Raw genomic sequence first — 20,512 nt, 5'->3', positions numbered from 1 at the left:
TTAGTTTCAACTTACACAAGTATTTTTATTAAAGACATGTATGACAGAGAATAAAAAGCTTTTGAGTATAAATAAATGACATTAAGAGAATACTCAGGAGTGGGTACAAGTAGAAGTGATTAAAATCAAAATACAATTTCAAGAAAAGGAACCATGTAAAATAGCATATATTTTAAAAACTGATGGTGATGTATAAAAAGTACAATATTATACCCCATGAGATACAGTTAGGAGTGATGAACCAATTTTATATTAAAATGTATCTATACTATGTGGGATACTGCATCCTTTCCAACCACCTGAGAGTATAATGCAAAACATTATAAACCAACTTAAACCTAGGCAAGTGGAATTGTTTTACACAAATTATTTTGGGGGTTCACAAGTAAATTAAAAACACAGTTTTAAATCCACTCACTATGATATTATACTGCAAACATGAGACAAACATGGTCTGTGACACTTAGAAGCACCATAATTTACTACCTTTTATTAAGCTCTCTGGATATGCTTGGCGCTGTTACATGCTCCATTTACTCCTCATATCCTTGGAGGGTTGTTCTGATTTAGAAAATGTTTAACAAATACTCAGCAGGTTGCTCAAGGACTAGTCAATGAGGTGGTAAATGGAAGAGATAGATTCAAAGAGTCAGGCTCAGTAGGTATTTGTCAAGAAAATGACCTGACTCCAAAGCTAAACCTCCTGCTATATGAACAAGTGAGCAGAGTGAAGGAGGTGTGAAGGGTAACTCAAGTGCTTCAGTTACTTAGACTTCAGGCTTAAGTCTTAAAGGGTAGATAGCATTTGAAGACAGAAAGAATGCACAATAAAGGAACCCTAGGTAGAAGCAGTATTACCTTGCAAATGTCTTTATTTAAAAACTTATATCACACAGTGAGCTGAAAGATTTCCTAAATAATGTGTCACTGGAGGAAGGCGGGGGAGGTGCTATTCACAGGGAAGACAGGTGTGTGTGCACACGTCCGTGTGTGTGTGTGTGTGTGTGTGTTGGGGGGGAGGTTCCATGGGTCAGCTGCTGCTGAAGAGCCTTCCTTGCTGTCTTCTTCACTTTGAAGAGGGAAATTATATATATATATATACACACACACACATATATATATATATATATATATATGGCAGTGACAGCCTGGAGATCTAACGGATGAAATGTACTTGGTAATCTCATCACAGAAAGAAGAAACTTTCTACTAAAATATTACATTTTTATTCTGTGGTTGTTACAGGATTTGCTTTTTCTCAGTACTCTGAGAAGATGCATTTCACAGAAAAAACGACTATACGATGTTGACTTAAAACAAAGAAGTCTATCCTACCCCTAACCATAGTCAAGTGCTCATCAAGTGTCTTGAAAAGGTAAAAACTATTGTTACATGACTTCACACTTTAATTTTTAAAGTTGAGAACAGAAAAAGTCTTTGAAACGTCAATCAAATATAAAACAATATCTACACCACTACATTCATCTTCAATCACAAATCAAAACCTGGCTCCAGATACCAATGGCGCATTTAACTTATTTTTTAAACGTTCTAATAAAAGTAAAATGCATTCATTTGATAAAACAGCGTGTGTGTGCGCGCGCGCGCAAGTGCGCTTTAAAAAAACACTAGGAGCAAAGAAGTTCAATTCTGAACCAAACACTTTGTCTTTATTAGTTCAATCTCATAAACACTTGGAGAAGGCAATGGCACTCCACTCCAGTACTCTTGCCTGGAAAATCCCATGGATGGAGGAGCCTGGTAGGCTGCCGTCCATGGTGTCGCGAAGAGTCAGACACAACTGAGTGACTTCACTTTCACTTTTCACTTTCATCCATTGGAGAAGGAAATGGCAACCCACTCTAGTGTTCTTGCCTGGAGAATCCCAGGGACGGGGGAGCCTGGTGGGCTGCCATCTACGGGGTCACACAGAGTCGGGCAGGACTGAAGTGACTTAGCAGCAGCATAAACACTAAAAGTAGTAACAACCATGCTAACAATCAATATCACAAGAAGTCTTTAATAATATAACCATTCATCTCCCGAGAAGGAGGAGAAGGAGAAGCTGTTCTGATGCCCACCCATCTGGCCCTTTACAAAATAAAACCAAGCTAACAAAAGGAGCAGGAACTTTCCCCAAATATCTATCTGTAACTGCGTTCTGTAGCAACTCACCCTATTTTCGCTTGCTAGAGGAACTATATATAGTGACATTTCACAAAGCCTCACAGATAAGAGACAGCACAAGAGAGAAGAGCTTCTTATTCCAAATACGTTTCACATAAAGTCACTGACTTAAGTCTGCTAATGTAAAAGCGAAACAAAAAGTACCTCCACTTATAATGGCAGGGGGGCCTTCTCATTACTTTTGCTTTAGGAAATTTCAAAGAAAATTGTTTAATTCCTAAACATTTAAGGCCACGCATTTCAGAGGCAACAACAATGAAGACAAGCTCATTAAATTACAGTACAATAAAGCAAATCTCAAGCATCCTCAAGAGACAGAGTAAAGCAATTCATTTACAATTAAGAAAGTGGAGAACTGGGCCAACCCTACAGTAACGCAATAATGCCCTGTCACGAAACTGCGCATTCCAAGAGCAACTTTCTCCAGCCAGAGAAATTAAGTCGGACGGATCTGCTGCAGTGCTCAGTACCGCCCCCCACCCCCACCCCCGCCAAAACACGAACAACTGTTTTCGAAGGAGTAAAATCGCGAGCTACCCACCCCCATGTGGCTGACTTTCTGTAAAGAAAGGTTTCGGAACTTTCACTAAGCTGTAAGCGCCGGGTGAGGATGAATAATCGGTAAACAGCGGGGGTGGGGAGGCCAGAATGGTCCACAGATGCTCCGGGAGGACCGCCACCCGAGGGGGCCAGGCGGCGCCCTCCAACCCAACAGTAAATAGGGAGGGGGCGTAGCGAGCTCGAAGGTTCCGTAGATACACGAGGTGAGGGTTAACTAAGAACTTCTCCAACGAATCCCTCCCGAAACCGCTCCCTTCCACGAAAGTTCCACCTCTGAGACCTGGATGGGGGCCCGAGGCCTTCTAGGCCCTTCCCGCCCGGCCAGCGCGCCGCGGGCCCGGGGCGCCGAGGCCACCCGCCCGCCTTTGCGGGGGTGCGGTCCGCGCAGGGGCGACTCCTTCCCTCCCTCCGGCCGCCGCCCCACCTGTGCCTGCCAGACCGCCCGGCCCTTCGGCCGCAGCGCAGAGTCCGCTCCCTTAGACGCGGTGCCGCCGCCGCCGGCCCCCAGCGCTTCGCGCGGACTGGCCCGCGCGTCCCGGAGCCCCGCACGCCGGGGCTGACAAAGCCTGAGGAGGCGCGCGCTGCGGAGCGCACCACGTCACGGCCGCGCCGCCCCGCCCGCCGGCGCGGCTCCCGCGTGACCCGAGCGCGCGGCCCCCGCAGCTCGGCCCTCACGTGACGCCCACGCGGGCCCGCTGCCTCGCGGACTCGTCCCCCGCCCTCCCAGCCTCAGTTTTCTCCGCTCAGACCTTCTAACTGGCCTCTGGGGCGACGTCAGTCCACTTGGAACGTCTGAGTCACCGTAAAACTCTAGGAGGAGAAAAAGATAAAGGGCCGAAGGCCGGAGGAGAACCGCTTGAGCCAGGGACTCAGCGCGGACTCCCGACCTAGGGTCTGCCGGCCACGTCGACGGTCCGGCGCTTGCGCAGTCTCTTAGTCGCTTGCGGACCCCAGGCCGGGAGGGAGTGGTCCAGAGCGGTGGGCGTTGAGGGTTGATGGTTAGGGGGAGCCGTGTGTGCTAAAAGTTTATAGCAACAGCATGGTTAAAAAAAATAAAAGAAAATGTTATGTTCGTGACGCCTAAGGTTAAATAGCAAATGTGCTGATTCCATTTATGTTTATGGAAAGTCAAAAGGGGAAAATCAAAGTAAACATACGCTTCTTTAGAAGTTATTTAAAGTTAATAAGATAGTTTCCGTGCGTGGACAGGGACTGTTGCCTGATTTTCCAGTTCTGCAAGGATCAAGCCAGTGCAGCCGGCCCTGCCCCCGCACATGAGCCCCAGGCGAGTTTAGGATGGAGAAAAACACAACAGCAGGTCTGTGCTTAAGTTACTGGTCTAGATAGTGAAGATACCTATCTAAAGATTAATGAACCCAGACTCTTGCATCTTCTGATATAGAGAAAGGGACTGAGATCATGAACTTTAGATAATCTGTTCTTTGTGATTAGCAGAAATCTTATGAAGTTCCACTTTTTTTCCCCTTAAGGGGAAAACACTCCACAAAACTACATATTCTGGTTTCTCTCTGATTCTTCAGAGCAGTTCTTCAAAATTATCTAAGAGGCTGTCTCCAGGGCAATAGTCTTTAGTAAGAGCCTAGTATAAAACTTAAATCTTGAAACTTTTAGATTGTATGTTTGTCTTCCGTCTGCAGATGGCAGATTTTACAGTCTTGAATAGACTTGCCTTAAAAAAAACTATGTGTGTATATATATGTATATGTATATATGTGTGTATATATATATATATATATATGGTGCCCTGAGCTCATAAGACTAGCTAAGTGACTTGTTTGAGAATGGCAGTGACTTAATTCCAGATGAATTGTTACTCCGTTCAGTCAAAATTGGGCTTCCCTTATGGCTCAGCTGGTAAAGAATCTGCCCGCAATACAGGAGACCTGGGTTCGATCCCTAGGTTGGGAAGATCCCCTGGAGAAGGGTAAGGCTACCCACTCCAGTATTCTGGCCTGGAGAATTCCATCCCAAAGAATTGGACACCACTGAGCGACTTTCACTTTCTTTCAGTCAAAATTAATGATGGGAAATATTGGATGACTATTGGAGGAGGCTCTTAAGTTTAAAATTTGGTAGTTCCATTTGGTATTAATAGTTCTCTGAAATCTCACAAAGATAACAGCCATCCATCCCAAAGAGAAAAACCTATGGTGGGGGGGGGGGTATACATTAATACAGTGGGTTTAAATGATTTTTCTGTTATACACCTTAAAAAGAATTCTGAAAAACTGTGACTAGGTACCATCTCCCTCATTTTTGATTGAGCATCAAAAATTTTCATCTCACTTAAAGAGTTTCCCTGGTGGCTCAGAGGTTAAAGCATCTGCCTCCAATTCGGGAGACCCAGGTTTGATCCCTGGGTCAGGAAGATCCCCTAGAGAAGGAAATGGCTATCCACTCCATTATTCTTGCCTGGAGAATCCCATGGATGGAGAAGCCTAGTAGGTTACAGTCCACGGGGTCACAAAGAGTCAGACACAACTGAGTGACTTCACCTCACCTTCACCTAAAGAGTTGTAAAGGATACAAATTGTTTTCTAGTAAGTTGACATCCTAAAATAAGAGATACATAACTTTTAATTGTAGCCAGTAGAGCCTAAATACCAGATAGTTTTATATCATCATCAATTTTTAAAACTATATAGACAAGCATTTCTTTAATAGAAAATGTTACACTATTCCTTTTCTTCTATTTATTTATTTAGCTGCACCAGGTCTTAGTTGTAGATCCTGTAGATCTCAGACAGGATCTTTTGTTGTGGCTCATGGGATCTAGTTCCCTGACCAGGGATCAAACCCGTGCCCCCTGATTTGGGAGCACAGAGAGTTAGCCACTGAACCACTGGGGAAATACCTATTCCTTTTTGCCTTAAACTCATATTTCCATGGGGCTTCCCAAGTAATTCAGAGGATAAAGCATCTGCCTGCAATGCAGGAGACCCAGGTTCGATCCCTGGGTTGGGAAGATCCCCTGGAGAAGGAAATGGCAACCCACTCCAGTATTCTTGCCTGGAGAATCCCATGGACAGAGGAGCCTGGTGGGCTACAGTCCACGGGGTCTCAAAGAGTCGGACATGACTTAGCGACTTCACTTTCTTTCACTTTCATGTTTCCATATCACTTGATGAAATTTTACCCTGATATTTATTCTGGTTATCCCCAAAATATAAGCAATAAAAAGAAAAAAAAAGGTAAATTGTATGTCATCAAAATTAAAACAATTTGCTCTTCAAAAGACACCATCAAGAAATCAAAAGTACAACCTACAGACTGAGAATATATGTTCGAATCATCATATCTTACTTGTATTTCAAGCATATGAAAGTTATTAGGTTAGTTATAACCTAATAATCAACAAGCTAAGTAATACAATTTTAAGTGGGCAAAAGATTTGAATAGGTATTTCTCCAAAGATATACAAATGTCCATGAAAAGATTCTCAATGTCATTAGTCTTTCAGGAAGTGCAAGTCAGAAACATAATGAGATGCTGTTACTTACTCACTAGAATGGTTGTAATAAAAAGACACTAACTAGTGTCCTACAAAAATGTGGAGAAATTCAAACCTCTTGCATTACTAGTAGCAATGTTAAACGATGCAGTCTTTTTTGAAAACAGTTTGTTTCTTAAAAGGTTATACATAGACTTACCATTACTATCGGAGAAGGCAATGGTAGCCCACTCCAGTACTCTTGCCTGGAAAATCCCATGGGCAGAGGAGCCTGATAGGCTGCCCCTCCATGGGGTCGCAAAGTGTCGAGCACGACTTCACTTTCACTTTTCACTTTCATGCGTTGGAGAAGGTAATGGCAACCCACTCCAGTGTTCTTGCCTGGAGAATCCCAGGGATGGGGGAGCCTGGTGGGCTGCCGTCTGTGGGGTCGCACAGAGTCAGACACGATTGAAGGGACTTAGCAGCAGCAGCAGCCACCATTACTATATGACCTAGAAACTCCTCTTATAGGTGAAATTCTATAGACATGTGTTTTCATTTTACTTGGTTCAAAATATTGGGAGATGCTGCTGTTATAAAACTCTTTCCACACTTACATATTTATTAATAGTGTGTTTAGGTGGCTAGAGTTTCTCAGTTTTCATATCTATAAATATTAAAATTGAAATAGGATGTTGAATTCTGTCTAGTTCTGGAAATAGTTTACATATAATACAAACAATAATATAAATACTTGTACACACTTACAAAGTACACAAGAGGACTTGACATAAATGTTCATAGCAACCTTATTTAAAACAGCCCCAAAGTGAAACAACCCAGATGTCAATCAACTGATGAACTGATCTTTGAAAATGCAGTATATCACTACAATGAAATATTCTATTCCCAAAGTTTCCACAACATGGATGACCCTCAAAAACATTACGCTCAGTGAAAGAAGCCAGACATGAACATAAATTTCTTTTTCAATGATTTTTCTTTGAAAGGCAAATATAAAGAGGCAGAAAGTAGATTATTGGTTGCCGAGGGCTGGGCTTGGTAATGGAATTTGACTGTAAATGGACAGGTGGTTCATCACCCTAAAGGGTGATGAAGATGTTCCAAAATTAGATTGTGATGATGGTTGTACAGCTCTGTAAGTACAATGAAATTCACTTGAATTGAATATTTTAAATGAGTGAATTTTATGATATTTAAATTATATTTGAAACAGTTTAAAATTATCTCCTGGGGAATTCCCTGGTGATCCAGTGGTTAGGACTTCACATTCTCACTGCTGAGGGCTTGGGTTCAGTCCCTGGTTGGGGAACTAAGATTCCACAAGCTGCAGGGTGCAGCCAGAAAAAAAATAACAACTCCCTGATTGACTATTATAATTATTTATATTATATGTATTATACATGTGGATAAACATTTATTGAACAAAGAGTATATATTTATTGAAAATATACCCTGATAAAGTGATAGAGACTTCTTCAATTAATTCATATATTTGTGGATGACTATCATTTATTTTTAGAATGGGACAGGATTTAGCATCAATTCTATCCTAATTTTAATATTTAAAAATGTAAAGCTTGAGAAACTGCTTGCATAAACAAAATAAAATTAACAGAAGGAATTTTATAACAGCATTGTCATTCAATTCTTTATAAACTATCTAATCTTATGCCACATATCACTATGATACATCATGCAAATTTGTATTTTACTCCAATGGATCCTTATTCCGTTTTTTTAAATTAAAAAACTGAAAATCACTTGACAGCCAAAATATCTGTCTCCAAGTAATAATAGTTATTTACCTCCTCAGTTTCTGGGAAGAACACCAAAAAGACTTTATTAACACAGACCATCTGGTACCACTGAGGTCCCAGTATCCTTAGTAATGCCACATTCAAGGGAGTGCCTGAACACCTCTAGTGGTGGCTGGGCACAAGGGGGGAACCCCCACGTCACTGCCACACTCACTCAGAACTCAGCTTCAGCAACAGGTAACTGGGGCAGGAGGAACGCTGGTGCCCCTGACCCTCCTAGACAGAGAGCCCCCCCACTGCCAGGTGTGGGGAGAGGGAGCCCACACCTAGCAGTGGCGTGGGAAGCACTCCTAGGTCTGGGAAGTGGGAGAGTAAAGGGTGGGAGGGTAGAGGGAAGGAGGGAGTGACTCTTGATTCAAATACCACAAACTCTCTCTGTTCTTGTGATTTCAGATCTTTGGCGGGAGTGGTCTGCAGAGTGTCTTATGCTGTTAAGGCAGAATTGACACTCTCAATAAGGTGGGTTTTAATTGCCTTACTGAAAATCCACAAAAACTAAACATATTAAGGTTTTTCTGTGTTTTATCCTGTATAACTTGATTAATTTTGTAGCCCTTTAAACATTACCAGTCTATTTTAAGTGATCACCATATGTGGGTTATTTGGTTAACTATTAAGGTCCCTTATTTGCACAGGCTATTTGCACAGGCTTCTTCCAAGGCAGCACTTGAAATGTGCTCACCTGTATGTTTTACTAAAATTTGCAGAAAGAAAAAAGATTTTAGTCACAATCAGTGAAGATCACTGACTTCCCTTCCTGTCCTTGGTGTTTACATGACTGCAGCACATTTGAGATCTAAGGCTTCCCTGGTAGCTCAGAACCTACCCACAATTCAGGAGACCTGGGTTTCATCCATGGGTCCCTAGAGAAGGGAATAGCTATCTACTCCAGTATTCTTGCTTGGAGAATTCCATGGACTGGTGGGCTACAGTCAATGGGGTCTCAAAGAGTTGGACACAACTGAGCAACTTACACTTTCACTTTTAAGAAGTGGAGTTGGTGGTGGTCGTTGTTGTTGTTCAGTCACTCAGTTGTGTCCAACTCTTTGCGACCCCATGGACTGCAGCACTCCAGGCTTCCCTAGCCTTCATCATCTCCGAGAGCTTGCTCAAACTCATGTCCATTGAGTCAGTGGTGCCATCCAACCATCTTATACTCTGCTGTCCCCTTCTCCTGCATTCAGCCTTTTCCAGCATCAGGGTCTTTTCTAATGAGTTGGTTCTTCCCATCAGGTGGCCAAAGTATTGGAGTTTCAGCTTCAACATCAGTCTTTCCAATGAATATTCAGGACTGATTTCCTTTAAGATGGACTGGTTTGATCTCCTTGCAGTCCAAGGGATTCTCAAGAGTCTTCTCCAACACCACAGTTCAAAAGCATCACTTCTTCGGCACTCAGCTTTCTTCACAGTCCAACTCTCACATCCATACATGACTACTAGAAAAACCATATCATTGACTAGACGGATCTTTGTTGGCAAAGTAATGTCTCTGCTTTTTAATATGCTGTCTAGGTTGGTCATAACTTTCCTTCCAAGGAGTAAGCATCTTTTAATCCCATGGCTGCAATCACCATCTGCAGTAAAAATAAAGTTAGCCACTGTTTCCACTGTTTCCCCATCTATCTGCCATGAAGTGATGGGACCGGATGCCATAATCTTCGTTTTTTGAATGTTGAGCTTTAAGCCAACTTTTTCACTCTCTTTCACTTTCATCAAGAGGATCTTTAGTTCCTCTTTGTTTTCTGACATAAGTGTGGTGTCATCTGCATATCTGAGGTTATTACTATTTCTCCCAGCAATCTTGATTCCAGCTTCTACTTCTTCCAGCCCAGCATTTCTCATAATGTACTCTGCATATAAGTTAAATAAGCAGGGTGATAATATACAGCCTTGACATATTCCTTTCCAATTTGGAACAGTCTGTTGTTCCATGTCTGGTTCTAACTGTTGCTTCTTGATCTGCATACAGGTTTCACAGGAGGCAGTTAAGGTGGTCTGGTGGTCCCATCTCTTTAGGAATTTTCCACACTTTGTTGTGATCCACACATCAAAGGCTTTAGCGCTGTCAATGTTGTGCATTCAATTATGAGATATGTTTATAGTTGCTTCTGTGTGTGATTGTATTATTGCTAGCCATCCTGCTGTAGCACTGACTTTCAGGAAAATTCTTATTCTGCTGGCTTATCTGTTGCCATTTAACATAAAGATGCCAGCTAAGGGTAGTCATGTATGGATGTGAGAGTTGGACTGTGAAGAAAGCTGAGCGCCGAAGAATTGATGCTTTTGAACTGTGGTGTTGGAGAAGACTCTTGAGAGTCCCTTGGTCTGCAAGGAGATCCAACCAGTCCATTCTGAAGGAGATCAACCCTGGGATTTCTTTGGAAGAAATGATGCTAAAGCTGAAACTCCAGTACTTTGGCCACCTCATGCGAAGAGTTGACTCATTGGAAAAGACTCTGATGCTGGGAGGGATTGGGGGCAGGAGGAGAAGGGGACGACAGAGGATGAGATGGCTGGATGGCATCACTGACTCGATGAACGTGAATCTGAGTAAACTCTGGGAGTTGGTGATGAACAGGGAGGCCTAGCGTGCTGCGATTCATGGGGTCGCAAAGAGTCGGACATGACTGAGCGACTGAACTGAACTGAAGGGTCATATTGCTCTATGAACATGTCCTACAGTACACAGCATCAAAAGACTGATGGAAGAGAAACACCATTTGAAATATATGGGGCTAGAAGCAAATCTATTTCAAATGATTCCAGTCATCAGACATCAAAGGATGCCTGCATGGGTGTGTGCTCAGTCATGTCCGACTCTGCCACATCATGTACTGTAGCCCACCAGGCTCCTCTATCCATGGAATTTTCCAGGCAAGACTACTGGAGTGGGTTGCCATTTCCTTCTCTAGAGGATCTTTAGTTGGTTTCTTTAGCAAATACATACATATCTTTTTAAAAGAACCTATTAATTAAGCTACAGAAAACAATTCTTTTAACATTTCTTACTGATTTGGCTTTGCTCTGATCAAGTTGATAATTTTTATATTATAAAGAGGTTAATGAATGCTCAGTAAAGTACCTAATTTTCTATATATTTATATGTATAAATCGGAGAAGGCGATGGCACCCCACTCCGGTACTCTTGCCTGGAAAATCCCATGGACGGAGGAGCCTGGTAGGCTGCAGTCCATGGGATTGAGAAGAGTCAGACATGGCTGAGCAACTTCACTTTCACTTTTCATTTTCATGCATTGGAGAAGGATATGGCAACCCACTCCGGTGTTCTTGCCTGGAGAATCCCAGGGACGGGGGAGCCTGGTGGGCTGCTGTCTATGGGGTTGCACAGAGTCGGACACAACTGAAGCAACTTAGCAGCAGCAGCAGGAGCATGTGTATAAATATGTCTCTGTTAAAAAGCAGAGACATTGCTTTACTCTCAAAGGTCCATATAGTCAAAGCTATGGTTTTTGCAGTAGTCATACATGGATGTTGAGAGTTGGACCATAAAGAACGCTGAGCGCCGAAGAATTGATATCTTGGAAAAACTCGAACTGATGCCTTCGAACTGTGGTGCTGGAGAAGACTCTTGAGAGTCCCTTGGACAGAAAGGAGATCCAACCAGTCAGTCCTAAAGGAAATCAGTCCTGAATATTCATTGGAAGGATGGATGTTGAAATTGAAGCTCCAATACTTTGGCCACTTGATGCAAAGAGCTGACTCATTGGAAAAGACCCCAATTCTGGGGAAGACTGAAGGCAGGAGGAGAAGGGGACAACAGAGGATGAGATGGCTGGATGGCATCACTGACTCAGTGGACATGAGTTTGAGCAAACTCTGGGAGATGATGAAGGACAGGGAAGCCTGGCGTGCTACAGTCCGTGGGGTCACAAAGAGTCGGACATGACTGAATGACTAAACAATAAAATATGCATAATAGGGTGGGGGTTAACACAAGACACTAGAGTTCTTACTCTGCAGGGCTTCAGTAAGCCACTTAGAGAGGCTTCCCAAGTGGTTCAGAGGTATAATGCAGGAGATGCAAGTTCCATCCCTGGGTGGGAATATCCCCTGGAGGAGGTCATGGCAACCTCCTCCAGTATTCTTGCCTGGAGAATTCCATGGACAGAGGAGCCTGGTGGCCTACCTAGGGTCCATAGGGTTGCAAAGAGTCGGACATGACTGAAGCTACTGAGCAAGTACACATGAGTTCCTAAGGACACAGGCAAATAAGAGACAAATAAATGAAAGAATACCCATAGCATTTTGTAATACTGTTACTAGATTAGAAATGAGCAGAGATTGGCAGCAAGTGGAGTGAAGAATGAGAAGCAGTGCACATTCAGAAGAGAGGAGAAGGCAAGCAACCCAGTAGACTGACAAAAAAACTCAAAAGAAAAAAAATTTACCTCATATTGCATTTGATTCTGTTTTGATTTGTGATTAAGAAACCTAAATTTCCTGAATCCTTAGTGTAGTTTGCCAAAAAAGGAAAGAAAGAAACGAAATGCATTGTGCTTTGTTTTTGTTTAATTTGAACTAAAAATTCTGGGAAATTTCTCTGAAATTTCAATATCCATCTTGCTTACGCTGTCCAGAACAAGACAAATATACAATTGATGCTGAACAGAACTAAACTAGGGAAGGCATAATCTCAGAAACAGACGTGTCCTGTAGACTGTGAATGCCTTGGGAATGTCTGGACATTTGGATGAGACTGTCGGATTTTCTACAAGAGGTGGAGATGGAGGCTCAAAGGAAATATCAGCACCCTTCAGTCTAAGACCATCAAGGATACATACGAAGTGTAAACTTCTATTTAAACACTGCTTGTCTTTTTGTAAAAGAAACCTGTGCATGGAATGTGAGAGAACCCCTTGATAAAACAGTGAAGTTGTTTCATTTTCTGCATAGCAAAAATGGTGGTTATATTTAAGTACTCCATGTACATGTGTAAAGGTCTTCCAAGTTCTGTGTAAATAGGGATAACAAGCATAAAGGGAAGAGGGTATCTTTAGTGCTGGTTGGCTAGCTATATGCTAGGCCCTTCTCCTTCTTGAGTATATCACCTATGGGGAAGCTGAGAAGAAGAATGTGTGATGACTCAAAACTGATATAGTTCCATGTATTCTGGCATCTACTATTACTGCTAAAAGTCTAGAAAGCTTATCATCTCAGTGATTTCAAAAACAATTTTGAATGAGGCTTAAAACTTCTAATCCAGTTCTGAGAATATAAATACAGTTGTTAAAAAAAAAAAAAGAACAGGAAATAAATATGATATACAGTGTTATTAACTAAAGTACAGAGTTTTGTTTAAATTTCACAAAATGTCATGCTAGTGTCCATTATTTGTTCTCTACTCTTCTGTGAAAACTGTATAAATCTTAATTATGTTGAATTGGTTTAAAATTAAAAAAAAAACAACTGTGCAATGAGTTGCTACTAAAATCCACTGAACACCAGGAATTCATTATTGGACATCCTTGATTGTCTTGGGGGGATTCCCCTTATAGAACAGCTAAGTCTTTTCTGGCAATATTCAGGCAATTTGAATGGAAAGATCTAGGTCCAGAAATTCCATCCTCAGCACTTTCATTACTTGGGGCAGATCCATCCTAGCCTGATTGTCCCCAAAACTGATGTTACAGCAGATGACACAATACTGGACACAGATTTCAATGCATCAGTTCACAGAGAGTTCAGAAGAAAAGATGCTATTCATGGGGGGAAAAAAGGTCTACTATTTTATGAAATTTTGTAAAAATACACCAAGGATTACATTTTACAGTTAAAAACTTCAAACAGTTCTATCCAGAAATTCTTTCTTTATTGTTCAATCATATTTATTTCCTGAACAGCCTGTGTTTCTTAGTCTTTTTTGCATGTGTGGATTTCTAACTGGTGATGTTGCTTTAAAAATAAAGTTTCTTTTCCTAAAGTAATGCAAACTTTAAACAATATTCATCTTCCTATAATACAGCTGCAGTGACTTGGTGTCATAATTAATATGTGAAGATAAGAAATCCAATAAATTTGGATTATTTTCTTTTCCTACAGTCTCAGTTTTTCTGGAACACTTATTACCAACAACAAAGTTACTGGCTTTTACAAAATCATATTCTGGATAGAAGGTGATCTTGAGGATGCTTATTTCTTTTAAAAGAGCCAGTTCTGCCATCCAAAACATTTCTTTAGTTTAATTTGCATATAGACAAGTCCCTGTGTTGTCAGCTCACAGCATAACTAAGCATCACTGATCTTTATTTAGTCACAAGGCTTGATTGTAACAGCAGGGTGCTTCTTAAGCAGTTCTAAAGTAACAGAAATTAAAATGCTAACAAAATCACGTTTAAACTAGTCCATAGAAAACTGTGTATATATATTAAGCCTACTCTCAGAGTCTATAAATTACTCCTTCAGAGTAATTTAAGAGCTTTTGGAATTTGATTAACTCAAATAAAAAGTTTCTGTTAAATTTTTTGAAAAAATAAATTTGGGGCTATAGTAATAAATATCTTTTTTGTGTAGACCAATTCTGTGGAAGGTCCTCTACTGGCCATTTTACCTACTTCATTTTATTTCACCTTCTATGAACCAGGAATAAGAAGGCAATTGTCAGATGAAGAAATGGAAGCTCAGAAGGTTTATATAATATATTCTAAACCACACAGCAAGTACCTGACAAAGCCAAGATTCCCAAAGATTGTTTTCAGAATTATTTTGTTGAAATTGACATTTTCTACTACCGTATTTCAGTATGAGTAGTTTCCTTATTATATCTTTGAATTCCCCCAAACAGTATGGAATGAGGTTTATTAACATTCAGTAATATGATCTAAATCTCAAGGCTAGTAAGTGGTAGACTACAATTGAAACTGGAATTTTTGACTCTAAAATGTTAGCATTTCTGGGACCTTCCTGGTGGTCCAGTGGCTAAGACTCTGAGCTCCGAATGCAGTGGATCCAGGTTTGCTCCCTGGTCAAGGAACTAGATCCCGCATGCAACAACTAAGAGTTCTCGTGCCACAACTAAAAGATCCTGCAAGCTGCAAATAAGACCTGGAGCAGCCAAATGAGTAAATGAAAATAAACATATATATTTTAAAAGTTAGCATTTTCTACTATAAGGTAGTGTCTCGTTGGTTATCTAATTCCCAAGAACATATTTTGGAAGAATCTGAAACATCCTAGTAAAGAAAATTTTACTAAGACTAGAAATTCAGGGGTTTCTTCAATTTAGTTCCAAAAATAAACATAGAATCATGAACTATCAAATGTGCTTATGCTTGAATCCTTGCCAGTCTTACCTACTACCTACATAAACAGAGGCAATTTACACTGAAAGCTTCAGTCCTCACCTTTACATAACTGGGATAACAATACTACTTTGGAGGACTGTCCTGGCCAGTAAGAAAGATAATGTATGCCACACTCTGTACCCTACAAAGAGGCTGCAGTTTGGAGTGGTTAAGAGCTCACACCCTAAAACCAGCTACGTGAGTTCAACCTCTGAGTCCCCACGTCAGCTCTGTGATCTTAGGCAAATTTATTTCACCCACCTGTATCACCATTTTCTCACAAGTAAAACGAGGTAATGGGAATAACTACTTTATGAGTTACTGTGTGTAAAGTGCTTAGGAAAAAAATGGTTCCATTAAATTAAATGTGCCTGGCATATTATAAGCACTATTTAAGATGTTGTTAAATTTTAAAAATACTTTGAACATAATAGATGCTGAATAAATGGTAGCTACTTTACTTGGCAGTTACTTGGGTGATTTTAATATTATATATATATATACACACATGTATGGCTGTGAGAGTTGGACTGTGAAGAAAGCTGAGCACCAAAGAATTGATGCTTTTGAACTTTGGTGCTAGAGAAGTCTCTTGAAAGTCCCTTGTACTGCAACGAGATCCAACCAGTCCATCCTAAAGGAGACCAGTCCTGAATATTCATTGGAAGGACTGATGCTGAAGCTGAAGTTCCAATACTATGGCCACCTGATGTGAAGAACTGACTCATTGGGAAAGACCCTGATGCTGGGAAAGATTGAAGGCATGAGGAGAAGGGGAAAAGGGAGGACGAGATGGTTGGATGGCATCACCGACTTAATGGACATGAGTTTGGGCAGGCTCTGGGAGTTGGTGATGGGCAGGGAAGCCTGGCGTGCTGCAGTCCATGGGGTCGCAGAGTCGGGCATGACTGAGTGACTGAACTGAACTGAGTAAGTTCCCTGGAGTTTGGGAGTGGAGAGGAGATATGGAGGAAAAGGGATTAAGCATAGTTTTCAGATTGGGGATTAACCAACTGGCTGTGCCTCCAGGTGCCATTACTGAGATAGGAGACACTGGAGAAGGACTGCACGTAAGAGAACTACCAACTGTTTAGTGTTTCCCAGGAACCTCACACTGTGCTGGGCACTTTGTACATATATTATTCCATTTCCATCTCAGAGCCATCCTGTGGGTACCACTCTCCATTTTATAGATCTGTGAAAATCTTTGAAGAAATATGCTGTGCCATGTAGGCAAGTGAATCAACTTGTCAAATGAAAAAAGTTTTTTTTTTTTTTTTAACATAAAGTGGCAAGAGTACAGCCCACCTCCTCCCATTGCCCTTAAGTTCTGAAATTTCACATCTATATTTGTATTGTTGTGTTGGAACAGACTGCTTTCAACCCAAAGTGACCCTTTTCCTATTATTCCCTGAAGTCCTTTATTTAATACCTTCATAGACAAAGAACATTTTGAGATGTCATGCAGTCTGTAAAAGTTCACTAACAACTTGGAAATCTATAATTAGATTACTCTGCCCAGAAATATCATGCTGCTGCTGCTAACTCGCGTCAGTCGTGTCTGCCTCTGTGCGACCCCATGACAGCAGCCCACGAGGCTCCCCCGTCCCTGGGATTCTCCAGGCAAGGACACTGGAGTGGGTTGCCATTACCTTCTCCAGTGCATGAAAGTGAAAAGTGAAAGTGAAGTTGCTCAGTCCTGTCCAACTCTTCAAGACCCCATGGACAGTAGCCTAACAGGCCCCTCCGTCCACGGGATTTTCCAGGCAAGAGTACTGGAGTGGGTTGCCATTGCCTTCTCCAAGAAATGTCAAGAGAGTTGCTGTATTTCTCTAATACTTACTTTAGGCACAGACACACTAACATGGAGCTAAAATGCATGTGTATGTATGTGTGTTAGTTGCTCAGTCATGTCCAACTTTTTGTGACCCCATGGACTGTAGCCTGCCAGGTTCCCCAGTCCATGGGATTCTCCAGGCAAGAATACTGGAGTGGGTTGCCATGCCCTTCTCCAGGAGATCTTCCCAACCCAGGGATCCAACCGAGTCTCTGGCATTGCAGACAGAATCTTTACCATTTGAGCTACTTAGGAAGCAATATTGCATATTCACTTAGTAATGTTGCAAATTATCAGCTTCAATAATATAACTGGTTTCAACTGAAAGCAAATAAAAGTATGTTTATACTCCAGTCTTTTGAATAATGCGTACCATCTGCATTATCTCAAACTTTTGGAAAAAAATGTGTTAAACTAAGCATAACCTCAAATGGTCAAAAGAATTTGTCTTTTTAAGGGAGATATTTCTTAATTTTCTGACAACAACAAAATAATACAAGTCCTGAATCATATAACCCTTGATGTTCTTTAAAAAAAAGCCCCAGCAGAGGAAATTTTAATTCATTTTAAAATTTTACTATAGTGCAAACATTGGGTTGTTGTTGTTGTTCAGTCACTAAGTCACGTCTGACTCTTTGTGACCACATGGACTGTAGCACGCCAGGCTTCCCTTTCCTTCACTGTCACCGAGTTTGCTGTGTAGAACCATACACAAGCACTGATACAAGCCCTTTAATATGGCTCCACCTAGTAGTTCACAAAGAGCATGGTTCATACAATTTTGTTCCTAGACAATTTAAAAACTAATCTTATTCCACTGCTTTTTTGCATATGTGAGGTTATTCTTCCATGGTGGCAGGAAGTACCCTCTTTACTAATTTTCTATTGATGATTATGAATGTGGTGGAAGGGCAGGATTGGCTGGACCAGAGCTTTGAATTCTTCAGCTTGCACAGCTTGAACTCTCAACTGCAAAGCCTTCCTCAGAAGGCTTTAAAAATACCAGATTGAGATTCCATAGGTCTGAGGAGGGGCCCTGAGATTCTGCATTTCTGGCAGGTCCCCAGGGAATGCCAATGTTGCTGGTCCACAGACCACATTTTGAAAGCACAGCACTAAATCAAACAATCCTTACATCCCCAAGGATCTGTGAGAGTAGGACACATCCATAGATGATTCAGGGCTTCCCAGATGGTGCAGTAATAAATAATCCGCCTGCCAGTGCAGGAGACACAAGAGATGCAGGTTCAATCCCTGCATCAGGAAGATCCCCTGGAAAATGGTAACCCACTTCAGTATTCTTGCTTGAAAAATTCTGTGAACAGAGGAGCCCAACAGGCTAGAGTCCATGGGTTCACAAAGAGTTGGGCACAACTGAGCAACAGAGCACATACACAAAGATTATTAATGATTCTATTTTTCTGAAAGCAACAACAACCCCAAAGAAAAACTAGCTGAGTTTACTTTTTCTTTGTTAATTTTTCTATGGAAGTGTTTCTATTTCTTAATGTCTGGGAATAAACCAAGTGTTGGGTTGAACAGGTGTTTTTCTCTCTCTCTTAGATCCACTCTCTTCTAGAATTTTCCCCTCTAGTCTTCTCTGCCTCTACCAGATTCTTTTCTTTTTGTTCCTATATAGACTTAGGGTTATTGTTGACCTGAGACAGACTGTAGCAGGAATGTCACAATTGTTTTAGCTTGTGCAGTTGGTTGCATTCTTTAGAACTTAGCCTGAAATCAGATCGCTGCTCAAGAAAGCCATAAAATAGTGTCAGCACACAATATCTTATTCCAAATTATCCAACAACTTTGGATCAGCCTTATCTATTAATAAGTCTTCCCTGCTGGCTCAGATGGTAAAGCGTCTGCCTGCAATGCGAGAGACCCGGGTTCGATCCCTGGGTTGGGAAGATCCCTTGGAGAAGGAAATGGCAACCCACTCCAGGACTCTTGCCTGGAAAATTCCATGGACTGAGGAGCCTGATAGTCTACAGTCCATGGGGTCGCAAAGAGTCAGACACGACTGAGCGACTTCTGCTGCTGCTACTGCTGCTAAGTCGCTTCAGTCGTGTCCAACTCTGTGCGACCCCATAGATGGCAGCCCACCAGGCTCCCCCGTCCCTGGGATTCTCCAGGCAAGAAAGTATGTCCGTCACTATCTGCAATGAATCTGTTGCAGTCAAGGCTCTTTTTTTAAACTTTTTCTAATTTTGAAACAAAAACAAAGAAGATGCAAAAATAGTGATTTCATGGAATCTTTACCTAACTTTCCCCCATAATAACATTTTGCATAACCATAATACATGATCAAAAATGAAATTTACACCAGTACAGTACTATTAACTCAACTTCAGACCTTAATTGGATTTCACCAGTTTTTATATGCACTCTTTTTGCGGGGGAGGGCTGCTGCTGCTAAGTCACTTCAGTCGAGTCCGACTTTGGGCGACCCCATAGACAGCAGCCCACCAAGCTCCCCCATCCCTGGGATTCTCCAGGCAAGAACACTGGAGTGGGTTGCCATTTCCTTCTCCAATGCATGAAAGTGAAAAGTGAAAGTGAAGTTGCTCAGTCGTGTCCGACCCTCAGCGACCCCGTGGTGGAGGGCAGTGCACAGTATTTTGAAATTGTATAGATTTGTGTAACTACCACAACAATCCGACTCATTCTTAAAGATTGGTGTCTCCCAGGATTCTGTTCTGAGCCCTCTTCAATTTTCATTCTACACATGCTCCCTGGACCTTCTCATCCATAATTGTGAGGTTAACTATTTTTTTGTATTTGGATAATTTTCAAATTGATACCCTCTCTCTTGAGCACTCTGGGTTTCCCCAGTGGCTCAGTGGTAAAGAATCTGCCTGCCGATGCAGGAGACACAGGTTTGATTCCCACAGTTTTGGGTCAAGAAGATCCCTTGGAGCAGGAAATGGCAACTCACTCTTGTATTCTTACCTGAAAAATCCCCATGGACAGAGGAGCCAGGCATGCTACAGTCCATAGGGTCACAGAGTCAGACACAACTTAGAGCCTGGACAACAACTCTTGAGCTCTCTAACTAACCATTTCACGACCTACTTCCTTCTGTACACTCACTGAATATTTTATCTTCACTTTAAATTTCAACATATCCAAAACTAAACCAGTATTCCTTCATTTTAAAACTAAATAGTCTCTTTATGGGAAATTAGCATGCTGCAGCCCAAGCCAGAATACTCAGGGATCATCCTAGATACACCCACTATCCCTATTCCACCTCCACATAATAGAAGCAGCTGACACTCCTATGGAAAGTACCATGTGTCACACACTCAACACAGATTAGCTCATTTTA

The 20,512-nt window shown here is 41.6% G+C and overlaps 1 protein-coding gene across 2 annotated transcripts in view; it reads right to left on the bottom strand.

Moving 5' to 3' along the window:
* The window catches only part of SPART (spartin), a 35,465-nt gene extending 31,830 nt beyond the window's left edge, over positions 1-3,635 (bottom strand). Inside the window, exon 1 of one of the 2 annotated variants that reach the window (XM_052650134.1) lies at positions 3,498-3,635. The gene's annotated coding sequence lies outside the window, so the exon portion shown is untranslated. Of the gene's footprint in view, positions 1-3,172; positions 3,295-3,497 lie in introns of those variants that run through there. The other variant, XM_052650133.1, reaches the window with a different exon arrangement.
* Positions 3,636-20,512: the final 16,877 nt, after the last annotated feature.

The sequence above is a fragment of the Budorcas taxicolor genome, chromosome 12, assembly GCF_023091745.1.
Source record: "Budorcas taxicolor isolate Tak-1 chromosome 12, Takin1.1, whole genome shotgun sequence".
NCBI lineage: Eukaryota > Metazoa > Chordata > Mammalia > Artiodactyla > Bovidae > Budorcas > Budorcas taxicolor.
The sequence above is the reverse complement of the archived record's forward strand: the minus strand, read 5'-3'. Positions and strand labels throughout refer to the sequence as shown.